The sequence below is a fragment of the Medicago sativa genome, chromosome 8, assembly GCF_051527215.1.
Source record: "Medicago sativa cultivar Bolivia chromosome 8, Bolivia_mono, whole genome shotgun sequence".
Classification (NCBI taxonomy): Eukaryota; Viridiplantae; Streptophyta; class Magnoliopsida; order Fabales; family Fabaceae; genus Medicago; species Medicago sativa.
This window is the reverse complement of record NC_140756.1, coordinates 34,700,977-34,716,471: the sequence shown is the minus strand read 5'-3', so window position 1 is coordinate 34,716,471 and position 15,495 is coordinate 34,700,977. Positions and strand designations below refer to the sequence as shown.

The 15,495-nt window shown below is 33.0% G+C and overlaps 1 long non-coding RNA gene across 3 annotated transcripts; it reads left to right on the top strand.

Moving 5' to 3' along the window:
* Positions 1-7,168: 7,168 nt before the first annotated feature.
* Positions 7,169-11,157, top strand: LOC146898714 (uncharacterized). Of its 3 annotated transcripts, XR_015023356.1 has the most exons (7): positions 7,169-7,772; positions 7,978-8,036; positions 8,114-8,178; positions 9,287-9,443; positions 10,365-10,455; positions 10,747-10,825; positions 10,938-11,157. It is a non-coding gene; the product is annotated as an uncharacterized LOC146898714 (long non-coding RNA). The 3 variants fall into 3 exon arrangements; XR_015023354.1 differs by having other exon boundaries at positions 7,169-8,036; XR_015023355.1 differs by lacking the exon at positions 10,365-10,455 and having other exon boundaries at positions 7,169-8,036.
* The last annotated feature ends 4,338 nt before the right edge of the window (positions 11,158-15,495 follow it).

Genomic DNA, 15,495 nt, shown 5'->3' with positions numbered 1-15,495 from the left:
GAAAATCTGAAAACGTATTTTTATGTCCAAAAGCAGTGCAAATGTTAATATTTAAGTATCTTCGTCCCGTCAACTCTAAGACTTCGTCTCTTGACTCTCCGGACAAAGAAACTTAAATAGGGGCAGCTTTTATACCCTAATTTTGGACCTAAAAATACTTGTTCAATTCTTCTTTTCTTGCATTACAGGCCATTTGAACTGTCTCTGATCAATTACTTCTTTCTCTGCATTCTATTTCAATATTACTTGCAAAATTCACATAAAAGGGCATTTTAGTCATTTCCTATGCCAAAATTTCTTTCAGTCTTTGAAAATTGTTTGAGTCTTTTCAATTGGTTTGTATAAGTCCTTATTTCAATTCTATGTCAAAATCCAGTTCAAAAATTGCGTTTGAAGTCATTTTGAGTCAGTTTTGCCCCCTAGGGGCATTTTAGTCTTTTCATGTGTTAAAGCCCTGTTTAAATTCTAAAAATTGTCTCTGAGTCTTTTAACTTGCTTGTATAAGCTCTTGCTTTGATTCCTTGTTAAAAATCCATTTTAAAATTGCATCTGAGTCATTTTTAGTCGTTTTAGCCCTAGGGGCATTTTGGTCATTTCACACGAAATTTCGGCAGAGAGAGGTTACTTTAAAGTACCTCATGTAAGCCATTGGTTCATTTTAGTCCGTTTTGTCAGTTTTAATTGTTTCACTTTACGTTTAGTCAATTTTACCAATTTTAATTCAATTTTATTTTATTTTTTGCACTTTAGCCCTTTAATTCCTAAGAGTTGCATACTAGTCCTTTTTTGTCACTTCTTTTTAGCCTTTTAATTTTTAGTAATTGCATTTTTGGTCCTTTTTTTTTCTGCAGTCCTTTAAACATTTTTTTAAAGATTTGCAAACAAGTCCTTTTTGTCCAAAATATTGCAATGTGGTCCTTTTCTTGTCCAGGTCATCTTTTTTAGTCTTTTCTATTTTTCAGGACAGTCCCTCAACTTTCCAGAATTGCACAAAGGTCCCTAAGGTTCAAAATCAGTCAAGGACGAGTCTGTTAAGGTCCAAACACAGCTGGCAGCATTCCATTGGTTGTTAAGTCCACATGTCAGCCTATATAAGGCTGTGTCAGCAATGCAATAACACAGAGCCATTTACTTTCGGCCAACTCATCAAAAAACACAGTTACAATTCTCCCTTTCCACGCGCCCACGCGCCACCATAACAGAACCCTAACAAACTTTTTCAGCCATTGAAACCACCGTAACAAACACAAGTTCACACCAATTCATCACCAATCCGCATCAATTTCATTGTACGAAGCTCAAATTCAACAATTACACAGCAAAACTCATCAGTGACAATTCGAATTAACACGAATTCTCAGAGATTCATCAAGAATCTTCATCACCGAATTCGTACCTTCTCAATTCAAGCGCAAGCGCGATCACGAAGGATTTTTGAGAAGAGAAGAAGAAGGATCACAAGGATTCGAATCAGAGAAGAAGAGGAAGATAACTGAATCAGTTCAAGAACTCACCAGAAACCTTCACGAGGATCTGTTTGTTCGAATCTCCCAAATCAAATCCAGGTAACACACAAAACCTTCTCGTTTCTACCCTAAATCTTCATCGAAGGTTCTCAAGACAAAATAAACGGTGAAACAACGTGGATTAACAAGTTCGAAACTCGTTCTTTCGAAAAAGTTTGAAAAGAATTAAGAAAGCTTGAAATCGAAACCCTAAGATGTAGATCCACAGCAATTCACCGATTATTTGTCAAATCAGAATACAAATCCATGATTAGCATAGAAAATAGAGTAGATTAGGGTTTAGTTTCAAGAAGTTTAGAAAAACATTTGAAACCCTAGAAACCGAAGGTTTAAGCTTCGATCTGCTATGTTCAAGCCACAATTTCATGAAAACAGTCTCAGATTCGTAAAAAGGGGAGGAAGACGAAGAAGTCTGGGTAATTAGTTTCAAGAAGTAGCGTTAAGTCGTCGGAGAAGATGAAGATTCCGATGAATCTTCATCCCTCTCCGTCGTCCTCCGCCGTCCTCCCCAGTTTACGGCAAGACTAAGTTGTAGAGAGAAGATGAGAGAAGAATGAGTGAAGAGAGAGAACTTAGGGTTGAAAATGAGCTGAACCGGCCTATGTTTGTTTATAAAGGGAGGTGAACCAGACCGGTTCAGCTGAACTAGTCTGGTTCGTTTCTGAACCATGCGTCTAGGCCGTCTGATCTAGGGTTTGGGATCCTGGATCAATCCAACGGCCTTGATGAGTTTGGATGATCCAGGATCCAAATAGGTTTGGGTTGGGCCTATTTCCTTCGTTTTGTTCTGAATTTCTTGCTATTCTCCACGCTGCTTGATACTTTTTACACCCCTGTCCCATTAAAAATCTTTTGAAAATTCCTAAAAAATTCCCATGTGTTCTTGATCATTTCCTTGATATTTTGTGATATCGTCATATGTTAAATCTTGATTAAAAAGTGTGTGGTATTTTCTTGTCAATTGTTTGCTATTTTTGTTAAAAATTTGTGAAGTTTTATACGTTTTTGTGTCTAAAATTTCTTTAAAAGTTCTAAAAATTTTCATACACATTTTCTTGATAATTTTGTTTTGGTTTGTGATAACTTTTGCATATTAAAAATTAGTAAAAAATAATGTGGTTAATTGTCCTACTATTTTGTGATATTTTGTGCTAAAAATTGGTGAAAATTTGCTTGATTCCAACTCCCATTTCTTGATGAATGCTTGTGACCTATACCATTGGATTTCATGAAGTTTTAGCTACTGTTTGTGTTTGATATTGCTGTATGAGTGTGAATCTTGATTGGTTGCTTAGCTTACAAGTTACTGGTGTAAATAAATAATGCTAATATGCTTAAGTTTGCTTTAAAAAAGGTCAAGATAACCATGTTGCCTTAATTCCCATTCCAAAATCTGATTCTAAACCTTTAAAAGTGTGTTAGAATGTGAGAATTATAGGTCACATGACTCTTGCACCTTATGAGCAAATTTTAGTCATGTTTTGCACTCATTTTTGCCTTTATTTTGGGTTATTTCCTATGCTTTGTGTTGTAGTATTTCTCTTGCTTTATTTCTTTTGATATTACCATGTGTTACTAACCATTTCATTTCATGTCCCATATATTTCATAAGCATCCCCATTTCATCCCATATTCATCTCTATTTTTCTTGCAATTTAATTTGTACCAAGGCTTAGAATGTAAAGACTTAGGAGCTTTTGTAATATTTTACTTCATGCAATTTTTAATTTCTTGCAAGACCATAGAATGTATCTAGGGTATGATGTAATAAGGACAATGGACTCTAATAATGTACACCGACACAAGCACCGACACATGCACACACTTCACTTTAGGTATATAGCTAGAATATGCATGTTTAGATGTATGTTTAGGATTGTATGTTTAGATGAATGTTTAGGCTTTATACTTAAAAAAATCAATTTTCCAAAAAAACTTGAACAAACTTCACTCAAATCATTTTCAAAATAAACCTTGGGATCAAAATCCCATTGTAATTTTTTCCTTTTCTTTTTCTTAATCAAAATCTTAATGAATTTTAATAATACTTAGACCATATTTTGCAAATAACTAATTCCACCTCACCTTTTCTAAATCTCATGCCCTTGAGGCCTCTTCCTATTCTTCAAAACTCCATTTTCAAACTTAAAATCAACCAACAAAAACAAAAAAACATTTTTTGGAAGAGAACTACGGTGGACTTGATCCCTTAAACGGGTACGTAGGCAAGGAATCAAAATTCCTTCAATTCAAATAAAATAAAAATTCAAACACATTCTTCTCCCTCCAATTCTTCACTTAGAATACCTTTAGGCTTAATAAACATTTTCAAATAGCATTTAAAATAAAGCGAGCGCGTAGAAATTAAAGACGGTTCCTATAGGATACTATAGTCGTTATGGGTGCCTAACACCTTCCCGTAGCGAAAACAACTCCCGGACCTCGATTCTCAAGGGTTTTGCTTACTTTTTCCCTTCCCAAGAAAAAATAAGATATCACCGGTTAAAAAGGTTCAAACGTAATCAATGTTTGACACCCGAAAAACCAAGATAAAACAACTATTATTTGTCAAATTATTCAACTTATTAAACAAAAACAAAAACAAAACAAAAAACTACAAAGCTTTTTCTAAAAATGATTTATTATCTTGCACATATCAATGGAAAATCAAAGAATAGAATATTAGAAGATTGAAATACAAATTATAAATGTTCATGAAGAGGAAGGGAAACAGGTGCTACAGTAATGTTCATGTTCTTTCCTGGATCAGTTGCTTGGTCATAAAAATCACAATTACTCTTTGTGCAAATCAACCATGTATTTTCTATCTCTTGTTGGTGGTGGCCTCTAGGCCCCCTAATGTTCCCTTTCTTTGTCTTTCGTGTTTTTTCCATTTGATGATTGTTGTAAGTCAAGACTAAATCAGAGTTATAAAAATCAAATTTACTCCCTATAGACAAAAAAAATTAAGTATAGGAAATACACAAAACCAATTGGTAATGTAACTCAGAGCTAGAGAGGCATCACCAATGATCAAACACCAAAAACAAAAAACTTCGCACATCAAAAGAATTTTTTTTAAAGTAACAAAAAGAAATTATTCAAAATAATTGTATACATCAGCAAAGATTTCAACATGAAAAAATCAACAAAAAATCAAGCCTGAAGTTTGAAGGGTAAAAGTGATGACATTGGTTGATTCATGTATGGTGTACTCATCATGTTGACAAAGTTAATGAAAAATAATAAATTTAGAAAGTGAGAAGATAAAATAGAAAAAGATAGATTAGAGAGATCGAGAAAGGAGAAAAAAAAAAGAGATTAGAGAGATCGAGAAAGGAGAGAAAAAAGAGACGTTGAGATAGAGAAACACTTGTGTGGACCAGGACCAAGAATTTTGGTTTGGTCACACACACACAAGTTTTTTCCTTCTCTCTTCTCTTCTCTCTTCTCCATTTTCTCTCTCTTCTCTCTTCTCTCTCTTCTCTTTTTTCTCTTTGTGTGACCAAAGACCACTTGTGTGGACCAGGACCACACAAGATTTTCTCCGTTGAGATAGAGAAAGAGCACTTTCTTGTGGTGGTTGTTCCAGCAACCAACAACTTTGTATGCAGCATTTCGACGCCGCAACTTATGTGCCGCTCCCTTCCTTTGGGGGATTCCCACCTCCCTCTCAGATTTCCTAATATCAGTTTTATTACTAAATTTCATGTTTCAACTTCACATTCTATTCTGATGCGAGGCAGTTTAATTTTTTTTTTCTTTTCCAGTTTGTTTCACTAAGGGCATCAAATTAATCAGTTATCCCTAAATTTCAATGGAAGTGGTTATTACCGGTCTATATCACCAAATCGTCTAAATGAAAATTAAAATTGAAGAAGAAAATGAAAGGATTTCTTGGAAAGTAAAAAAGGCTACAGCAAAAGAATGTTTTGTCTTAATTAATAGTTATAGAAGATGAATGCACTGTATAAACAATTTATAGAGTTGACAATGGCATGATATAAATCCTTCATATGTTTGCTTCAAAAGAAATATATCCTTCATATATGTTCAGATTTCGGACCCCATAAAAGTATTACGTAAGATAGGAAGGGAAAATTTAACTCCTCAAAATCATGAAGAGAAGAGACAATTTATTTTACAGTGAAAACTTAGGTAACCAAAGACACTACATTTCATTTCCTATTTATGATATCTTTCACTCCATCCCTTTCCTCGTACTCGCTCTCCCATTCAAATTGGCTTATGAGATCTTTCTCATACACATGCATGTTTTCATGTTGTGTGTTTAAATTTGAGAGAATATAGGAAAGAAAATAGGCTACATCAATGATTTTCCTTTATTAATAGTTATAGATTATAGATATAGATTAATTGTTATAGATATATAATTATAGATTAACTTCTCACCAAAGACAATCAAAGAGTTTAATTACGGTTACTTACTTACCATTAACTTCTCATCACACACAACTGTTAATAACTACTTTGATCACTATCTGATTTCACAAACACATATCTGTTGCATACAATCGTTAATTCTACAGTTGTATGTACATATCTTTATTTCTTCTTATTATTGTCCATATTTTAATGGAAGCCTTTTTTTTTTTTTTTTTTTACAACTTCCAAATTCTATAACTTCTCCTGTCGTGAAAAGAAGGAGTTGCAATTGACTAAATTGTAATAGTAGTTTCTCTTTAATTGTATTTAAATTGTTTTATTGGTGCCGTCACCGTGAGCATAGCTCAGTTGGCGGCAGGGACATGCATTGTTATATGTAGGTGTCGGGGTTCGAACCCCGAACACCCCACTTATTCACCTTAACAAAAGGTGAATTCTAACTACTAGGACACTTGACCAACAAAACAAAAAAATAACGTGTGGGAAACCTTAATGTCACTGCCCATATTATAATTTCACACCTTTTTTAAAACTCGGGTTCATTGGTTCATTACAATCTGCATGAGTGTGTGTTCTTCTGGGAGAGTGGCCTGTTAGTCCCCTCATCCAGTTTGCAGCATTATATTTGTAGTCGAACTTAATTGTAATACTGGACTAGGACTTGTAATTTAAGAACATCCGTTGATTGAATTAATAATTAGCCATTAAAAGAACCATTGTAGTTGCAGGCATGTGGTTCAGTTGTGAACAAATATGGCCAACACAGTTGCAATTGGAGTTGTTGAGTCCCTAAAGCCTGTCACAATTGGAGTTGGGGATTGCAATTTTAAACTTTGCTAATAATTCATGAGTTGATACTCATCCAATTAATACTCTGCACACTACTTCCAAAGTATTACTTTTAAAACTATCAATAGTTAATAAGGATAGTTTGGTAAAATAACCATTCTCTTTCTCTTGATCATTGCATTTCTTAATATGTGTGTAAACACCTAAAACGACACTCATTTTGAAACGGAGGGAGTAGTTTCTAAACATATTTTTGCCAGATGGCAATTGTTACTTTCATGTTTGGAAACGTTAATAATGATATGCAACTGGATACAGTTTCCTGTATATTTCTCTCCCTAACTGTCAATCTCACTTCTTTAATGTGTTGCAATTGAAGATTGAATGTTAAACACTTAATGCCCTCAGAGACACGGTTTAAAGGAAATGAGAGAAACCACTACTACAATTTTGGCTTTTAATAGCGCAACTTTAATAGCGTTTCTACATAAATGCTATTAAAAAGGCAACACAGATGTGTTTTATAGCGCTTTCGGTCGAGCGCTAATATAAACTAGTCAAAAATATGGCTTAGATAGCACTTTTACAAAAACGCTATTATTTAACATTGGAACTATAGCACTTTTCATCAAGCGCTATTACTGGAGGGGGTTTAGATAGCGTTTTATCCAAACGCTATGTTTTGGATATGAAAATATTAAAAAAGGCGGATATGTATTTTCATTTTCACGCATAATATTCAACCCAGATCTCAATCCCACACCTCACACGCCCTCGTGAAAACTGAACCAACTCATTTCCTTCATTATTCTTCTCCTCCATCACTCACTCATCTCTTCTCCTCCGTTATTCACTCGTCACCGTAAACCCCATCAATCCCAAATTCTCCATCGAACACAAATCCTGAACCCAGATCAAACACAAATCGTTGAATCTTAAACCCTAAATTGAACACCATCAAACTGATAAACCCCGTTGAACACCGATGAAATCTTCAATTAGTCGCCGCCGCCGCTGCCGAATTTCACCACATGCTCTCGTCTTGTCAAAGTAACTATTCTCTTTATCTTTCACAATTTCTATTATTTTCTTTGTATTGTTGTTCCACTGACCATCAATTATTTGTTTGTTTTTTTGCAATGGATGTTGCATCTGTTGTATTCTTGTTCCATTGACCCATCAAATCCTTCATCGTTGTTGCACTCGCCTTCGTATGACACTCATTCCCCTTCGACATCGTCTCAAAACTCCTAAGGTTTCTTCTGAAATCCGTTGAAATCCAGTGTCACTGTCGAAATCAATTGAACCTCTAAGGTTGTTTCTGGAAGTTTTGATCTTTTATTCAAATTGAAAGTTTGGGTTGAAATGTAATTTTTTTATTTTATTTTCAGCTTTGGATTCAAACTGTGCTTGCAAAACAAGGTTGTCTTTTGGATTCAAACTTTGCTCAATTCAGGTATTGTGTTCATGTGATTTGTGAGTTAGTTTGAATCGTATTAGGTGCAATTTGCTAAGTTGAGAATATATTAAGTGATTTCTGAGTTAGTTTGAACTTTTTATGTTATTGTATTCTGGTTTTAGATTCATGGTTCGTTAAGTTCACTATGTTGTCAATAAAGATATGAAATCTTAGTTTGTCTTTAGATAATAATGAATCATGGTTTGATAGATTCACTATGTTTAAATGAGCTGAAACGTTGGGAATTTTCACTCAGATATATGTTATTACTCGTGTACGCGTAATATAAGGTTATTCCACAAAGTCATGAATTTCAATTTGACTTGATATGATTTGTTTTAATGGAATTTAGTTTAGTGTTTTGTCCACTATATTTGACTTCAAGGTGAGTTTGACGAAACCACGATGACATCATTATTGTTTTGAAATTTCAAAGCTTATCTTTTGTCAAAATTATCACTATAATATTAAATAAGTTGCCTTAGATTGTCAAAGAAAAACACTTGTTAATTTTTTCTCTCTAGTTGGTGCTTTCTTATTCAGTATGTATAGAAATATTTGTGTGGACCTTATTGTTGTAGGTAAGTCATCGTTGCTTTCTTGTTAATATTAAATAAGTGTTTGTGAAATTTACAGTAAGATGGAAAGCCTTGTTTTTTTACTGTAGGATGATTAGGAGTAGAGAATTCAAGTTTGTTGTTCATTGTTGTGATTTTTACAGCCAACTTTTGCATATTCATGTTGACTGTAGTTGCAATTGTTCCTGATTTGGTTCCTTATTTCTCTGATTTTTAATTATTAGACATGACTATTTAAGTATTTAGCTGGATTTGACTATTCGATTGCTTGAAATGAAGCTCAATTGCTTGAGAAATGTATACTTTTTTATTTGTGAACAAGTTGTGTAGCAGAAATCATTTGAATTCAATCCTATACTATGATTCTTCAAGCAATCTCTTGAACTTCAAAAGTATTTGATAAAAAAAATAGATGTGAAAATTAGACAATGACATAAGCAGATGTCTCTACTGTTATCCTTGATTTGCTTCTCATATTATATTTGAAATTATAGATTGATTATGGCTTTGCTTTGGTTCGGTTTCAGTTTTGATTTTTGCTCAGTTCCCACTTCTGTTAAATCTTAGTTTGTTCTTCCGTCCGCGTTTGTAAAGGATTCAGCTGCAGTTCTCTCCTGTAGAGGTTTTGGAGGATCCCTTCATGCTTGTGGCTCTATAACCACATTCCAACATAGAGCTTATATGGTAAATCAGTTTCCTTTCTTTTTTCTTTTTCTATTTAACTTTTACCTGTGTAGAGCGAAACTGTCCCATTGTCTTTGTATTTGGTATTTTTCTCTCTAGGCTTTGGTGAGCTTATTTGGTTCTATAAAGGCTTGTTAGTTTTTCTTTTCTATTGTTTTGACACCTATCCTATCCAATTATTAATTAAGTAAAATTGAGTTTTATGTGAGGATAACTTCATGTTTGAAATTATAAAATAAGTAAGATTGGTTTTGTTCCCAAGATGCACTAAACCCAACTTAAGTTTTTCGTATCAAATATTGAACAATAGTACTTTTAATCTTCATCTAGCTTGATATAGTTTGTTTCTTTTATTTGTAGGTCTTTAGAGCAGAGTTGATAGATATCAAGCTATACTTGAAGAATGTTTAAAATTTGAAATAAAGAAAATGTTCAAAATAAGAATGGATAGAATTCTACTTTCACCTTATGTATTATGCTCTTAGTGATTACACTCTTGCATTCACTTTTGTTTTGTTCTTGAAATACATTGATTCTCTCTAATCTAGGATGACACATGTCCCCATAATAATTTCATACAAACTCATTCAAATAAGCGTCCCTTTATCACTTCAGTCATTATTTTACAAGTGTGTCTAATTTAATGAATTGGAAAGTGGCTATATATGGCATTCTGTTTGTAAGTAAGTTAACTTGTATATGTGCCACACGGCACATATACATTATTTTATCTTGTAAAGATATCCTTGTTTTAACTTCATATCTTCATGTTGTCCCTTATAAAAAATTATTATATTGTCCCTTATTAGACTGGTGGAATTCGATGATTTAACAGGCTGAGATTTACAAATACTGTGTTTTGGTAGTAGGTAGAATGTTGTTTTCCTGCAGAATTAATGCATTTTTTATGCACTTTTTTAGCATAATGAGTAGGCATGTTTGTGTGTAATGGGGCTGTTCTTTTGCGTTTTTTGCACCTCTTTCCGGTGAGCTGTATAAAAAGTGTGATCAGGTATTGGACTGTCAACATTCTCCCTACTAAATAATGTGTTGCTTTTTCTTATTAATTTTCTGAACTTCACATTATTATGTTCAAATCGAACATCCAATTCAAACATACAAAAGTGCTCGTTCTGTTTTTAGAGGATCTATTTGAAGTTATATCAATGATCATTATTTGTAGTTCCTTTGTGTATTATAAAGAAAAGTTAATCACAACTTACTGATTTTTTTATTTATCCTTAACTTTGATAAATCTAAACTGAGTTCATGTTTTTTTTTGTTGGTTTACTTGTGCTTGTAGAATATCTCGTGCTTCTGATTTTTCCTGCCAATTCTGCATTGAGCATTTGCGTTGACTATCCTCATCTCTCGTGAATCAAGTTAGTTCGCTCTGTTGTTTTTATTAAGGTAGAGAGATAAAATCTTGGGCATATGGGTTCTGTGCTGGAAATTGAACAATACATAATTAAAATTTCCTTCCATATGACACAGGAAATCATTTGTTAGAGGTATAGCTTTAACCACTAGACGTTGGATCGCTTGTCATGAGTATCTTTGCCGTTGGGTGCGACTACTTTTGCTATGTGTATTAGCCTTACAATATTTTTAGTTTTGTAAATTAGATGTCCTTCTCTAGGATTGATTAATATATGAGATTTATTTTGTAACCAAGTTTTCGATTAACATATTACTAGTGCTTATTTTTTATCAATGGATGCAATGAGATGTTTGACTGGTTTGCTAATTTGCTAGAATATTGAACTTTTGAATGCAGGATTTTAAAAAAATAAAGTATAATAGCACGCCTTTATTAGCGCTTTTCTGAAAGTGCTAATAAAGGGGGATAGTTAAGATAGCGCTTTTTGAAAAACGCTAAGAAACATCTGTTTAAAAATAGCACAAAAATAAGGCTTTGTTAGCGCTTTTCTAAAAGCGCTAATGAAACATTGATATTTAATAGCGTTTAGAAAGCGCTATTATAGGGGTTCTGACCTATAATAGCGGGGGCTTTCTTAGCGCTTCAAAAGCGCTATTAAACGCCAAAATGAATGCTATTAAGGGGAGTATTTTGTAGTAGTGAACCCTTAAATATTTGAATATGAACAATAGTTAAATCAAGTTCGATGTTAAATTGCTTTTCTATTTGCCATTTACTTGGTTAATCGATCCATTATTCTCAATTTTCAGAGAACTATATGGGATCCAATGGGCTTATTTATTTATTTTAATCTCTTGAAGTAATTATTGTGATTTTGTCGTCCCCATAAATAATATCAAGGTTTAGTAGTTTGATTGCAACAAACCCTAGAGTAAATTTTTTAATAATAAATTGGTCACAAGTATATCAGGTATGGTCATAATTTTATCACAAGATAATTAATGACTTGAAAATAAAGAATACAACATTTTTGTTAATGGGATTCCAACAGTAGTAAGAATTTCTATAGTTTTAGTAGTTAATGAAGAATATTTTTGTTTCAATTGTTTGTGTTATCTCTTTTAAAATAATATTAGTTTTTTTTGGTGCAGTGAGTTTATAGCAAGCTTATCTCTGGGGTGTCTTTGAGATGAGTTCAAGTTCTTCTCTATGTACGGAAAGGTAGTGGTGGAGCACAAGAAATTATGTGGCTGCACCTCATAACAATCTCCAGAAATTTGCCTTGTAGAGTTTTACAATGGAAAGGTTGTTGATAATTTGTTGGTAGAAGATGGAATTTGGAAACATAATAGATACGGTCTATATTCAACACTATATCGTTTATTCATATGGTGTGTAAAGGATAAGACTGGTCTTGGTTTTTTTATTTTTCATAGTGGGGTGAGAGTTTGTGGGCATGAGTGGATGGATGGATACGATGGATGTTAAGGAATTGGAGAAAGTGGTTACAGTTTTGGGTGGGAGAGAGAATGATAGCATGAGTGGTTGTAGTCTTGGCCTTCATTTTTTTGATGTAAAACATTGTGAGGGAGTTTATTTAGGTTTTTTGTTTGGGAGTTTGGAGAGTGGAGAGATTTAGGGGTGGAAAATATATAGAAAAATGGAAAAATCTTGCACATATTTTGGAAGAGCAATTTTTTAGAGAATGATAAAATAATGCTTATAATTAAATATAATTTTAATTTTGAGAATATTATAATAACGTATATTGAATTTGAAAAATTCTTATAAACCCTCCGAAACCACCGAAAATTCTCCCTAATACAATTTTTGAGTTGAATGGGTTTTGTATTATTTATGAATAAAAAATTAACCCACAAAGCCCTCTACTCCCAATGTCTTTTATTTCTTCCACTTGCTCATTCTTGTTTTGCCAAAACCCTCCCCTCCAAACTCTCAAACAAAACCTTAGCAAATACAAGATAAAAGAGAGAGAGATTGAAAAGGGTTTCCCGAACATGGTTGCACAATTTTTTCACATTTATTGAAATTATGGCACTCACTGGACAGATGCCCTACCTGATGTCCGGGACAACAAGTTCGACAATATTGATGTTCTTGACAACAGGTACAACACTATAGCACAATAAATTATAAACAATGGTTAAAGTAAAGTGCAATAAATAAAGAACACATGAGATTTGGTAACACAATTCGGTGCAACGTCACCTACATCTGAAGGCATCCATGTCAAGAAAAGAAATTAACTCTTATAGTATTGGTTGATAGTCTTATGCAAACAACCCTTGGTTCATAGCCTTATGCCAAGAAGATTTGTTTGCATAAGACTATGAACCAATACTATAAGAGTGAATTTCCTTTCTTGGCATGGATGCCTTCAGATGTAGATGACGTTGCACCGAACTGAGGTACCAAATCTCATGTATTCTTTCTTTAGTGAACTTTACTTTATCGTTGTTTATTGTTTATTGTGCTATAGTGCCGTACCTGTTACCAAGGACATGAGTATTGTCGAACTTGGTTGTATGGGTCATGCCCTCTCTTTCTTGGTTTCGAAGCCATCACGTTGGACTTATGGTATGTTGCACATGAATAGTAAAGAATACACATACCCTTGATTTCAATTTATGGACCACTATTCAATTAATCTTTCTATGCCTTTTATAGCTAATGCCGTTATGATCCTAGAGATAAAGAAATAAAGAGAGTAAAATGATAAATGTGATAAATTATTAATGTGATAGAAAGATAAATAGAGAAAATAAGGTTTTGGATGCATGTATGAAAAGTAAGGGTGTGTATGTATAAATACTCTTTGAGTTATATACGTTAGCGTAATAGAAACAGTGGGCAAACGGGCACGAGAGTGTCCATCTAGACGCTAGTAGATTATAAAAATATATATATAATCAATCACGTCATTCAAAGAGAATATACAATAGAATTAAGCAACAATATAGTTAATTAATTAACACAGTTGATTCATATACGTTCGTTTATGTCATTAACTTTATTTTATTTTTTCCTTCAAAAAAAAAACTTTATTTTATTTTAAATTTATTGGTCAATACCTTTTTTTAATAGGAAAGATTTTTTTTGAAGAAATTTAATAAATATAGATATTATTATAAGTTTATTTTAATACAATCTTCTTTTTAATATGACAGGCTTCACACAAAGTGGAAGCCTGGAGGGTATGAATTATGATCCCCCGGGTGATATATTTTAATCAAAGTGTTTGCTTGGATTATCCAATTTTATATTTATTTTCTTCTTTTACTTGTGAGGGAGCTTCCCATTTGAGAAACTCTACCTCTCGATGATTAAGATCAAGAGCTTTCACTAAACACTTTTTTCGGTTAATTATTTTTCATCTGTGTTAGGGGTTTTTTCTTTCTTTTTCTAAAAAAATGAGGGATAATAATGTATTTTTTGTATATTTTTGAGCTATTTTTACGAGTTAATTTATATACATTCAAACTAAGTGGAGAATCTAATATTCAAACAAAACCCCCACATATTGCAACTAGAGGTGTCAAAATAGGTAAAATTAATGCGTTGACCCAATATTCCATATGATTCATATACGTTCGTTTATGTCATTAACTTTATTTTATTTTTTCCTTCAAAAAAAAAAACTTTATTTTATTTTAAATTTATTGGTCAATACCGTTTTTTTAATAGGAAAGATTTTTTTTGAAGAAATTTAATAAATATAGATATTATTATAAGTTTATTTTAATACAATCTTCTTTTTAATAGGACAGGCTTCACACAAAGTGGAAGCCTGGAGGGTATGAATTATGATCCCCCGGGTGATATATTTTAATCAAAGTGTTTGCTTGGATTATCCAATTTTATATTTATTTTCTTCTTTTACTTGTGAGGGAGCTTCCCATTTGAGAAACTCTACCTCTCGATGATTAAGATCAAGAGCTTTCACTAAACACTTTTTTCGGTTAATTATTTTTCATCTGTGTTAGGGGTTTTTTCTTTCTTTTTCTAAAAAAATGAGGGATAATAATGTATTTTTTGTATATTTTTGAGCTATTTTTACGAGTTAATTTATATACATTCAAACTAAGTGGAGAATCTAATATTCAAACAAAACCCCCACATATTGCAACTAGAGGTGTCAAAATAGGTAAAATTAATGCGTTGACCGAATATTCCATATGTTTAGTTGGGCTGAGCATAAAAAAAGTTAGTCAAATCGAGTTTTATTAGCCCTTGCACATTTTTCTAAAAATTTGGTGAGAATTACTTTTCCCACCCTATGGCCTTCTCGCACGCCCTATTTTTTTGACTAAAATACCCTTTATCCGGACTATATATTCCGGAAAATATTCGGATCATATAATCCGAAACAATTAGGAAATCACCCTACCCCATGGGACTTGCGTAACTTGGGTTTGGTCAGGGTGAATACAATCCGGAACACATAATCCGGACACAATGGTTGTATTCCGGATAAGAGAATCCGCAGGCCCTGTATTTAAACCAGGCGGGAAAAGTAGTCATTTTTTTTTCCGGAAAACGTAATCCAGACAGCTAGGTTATATATAGTTCTCCAGAACCTAGCTGAAGCAGACCACCTTTATCAAAAACACTCCCTACACCTCTAAAAAAACACTCCATTTGGGCGAAATC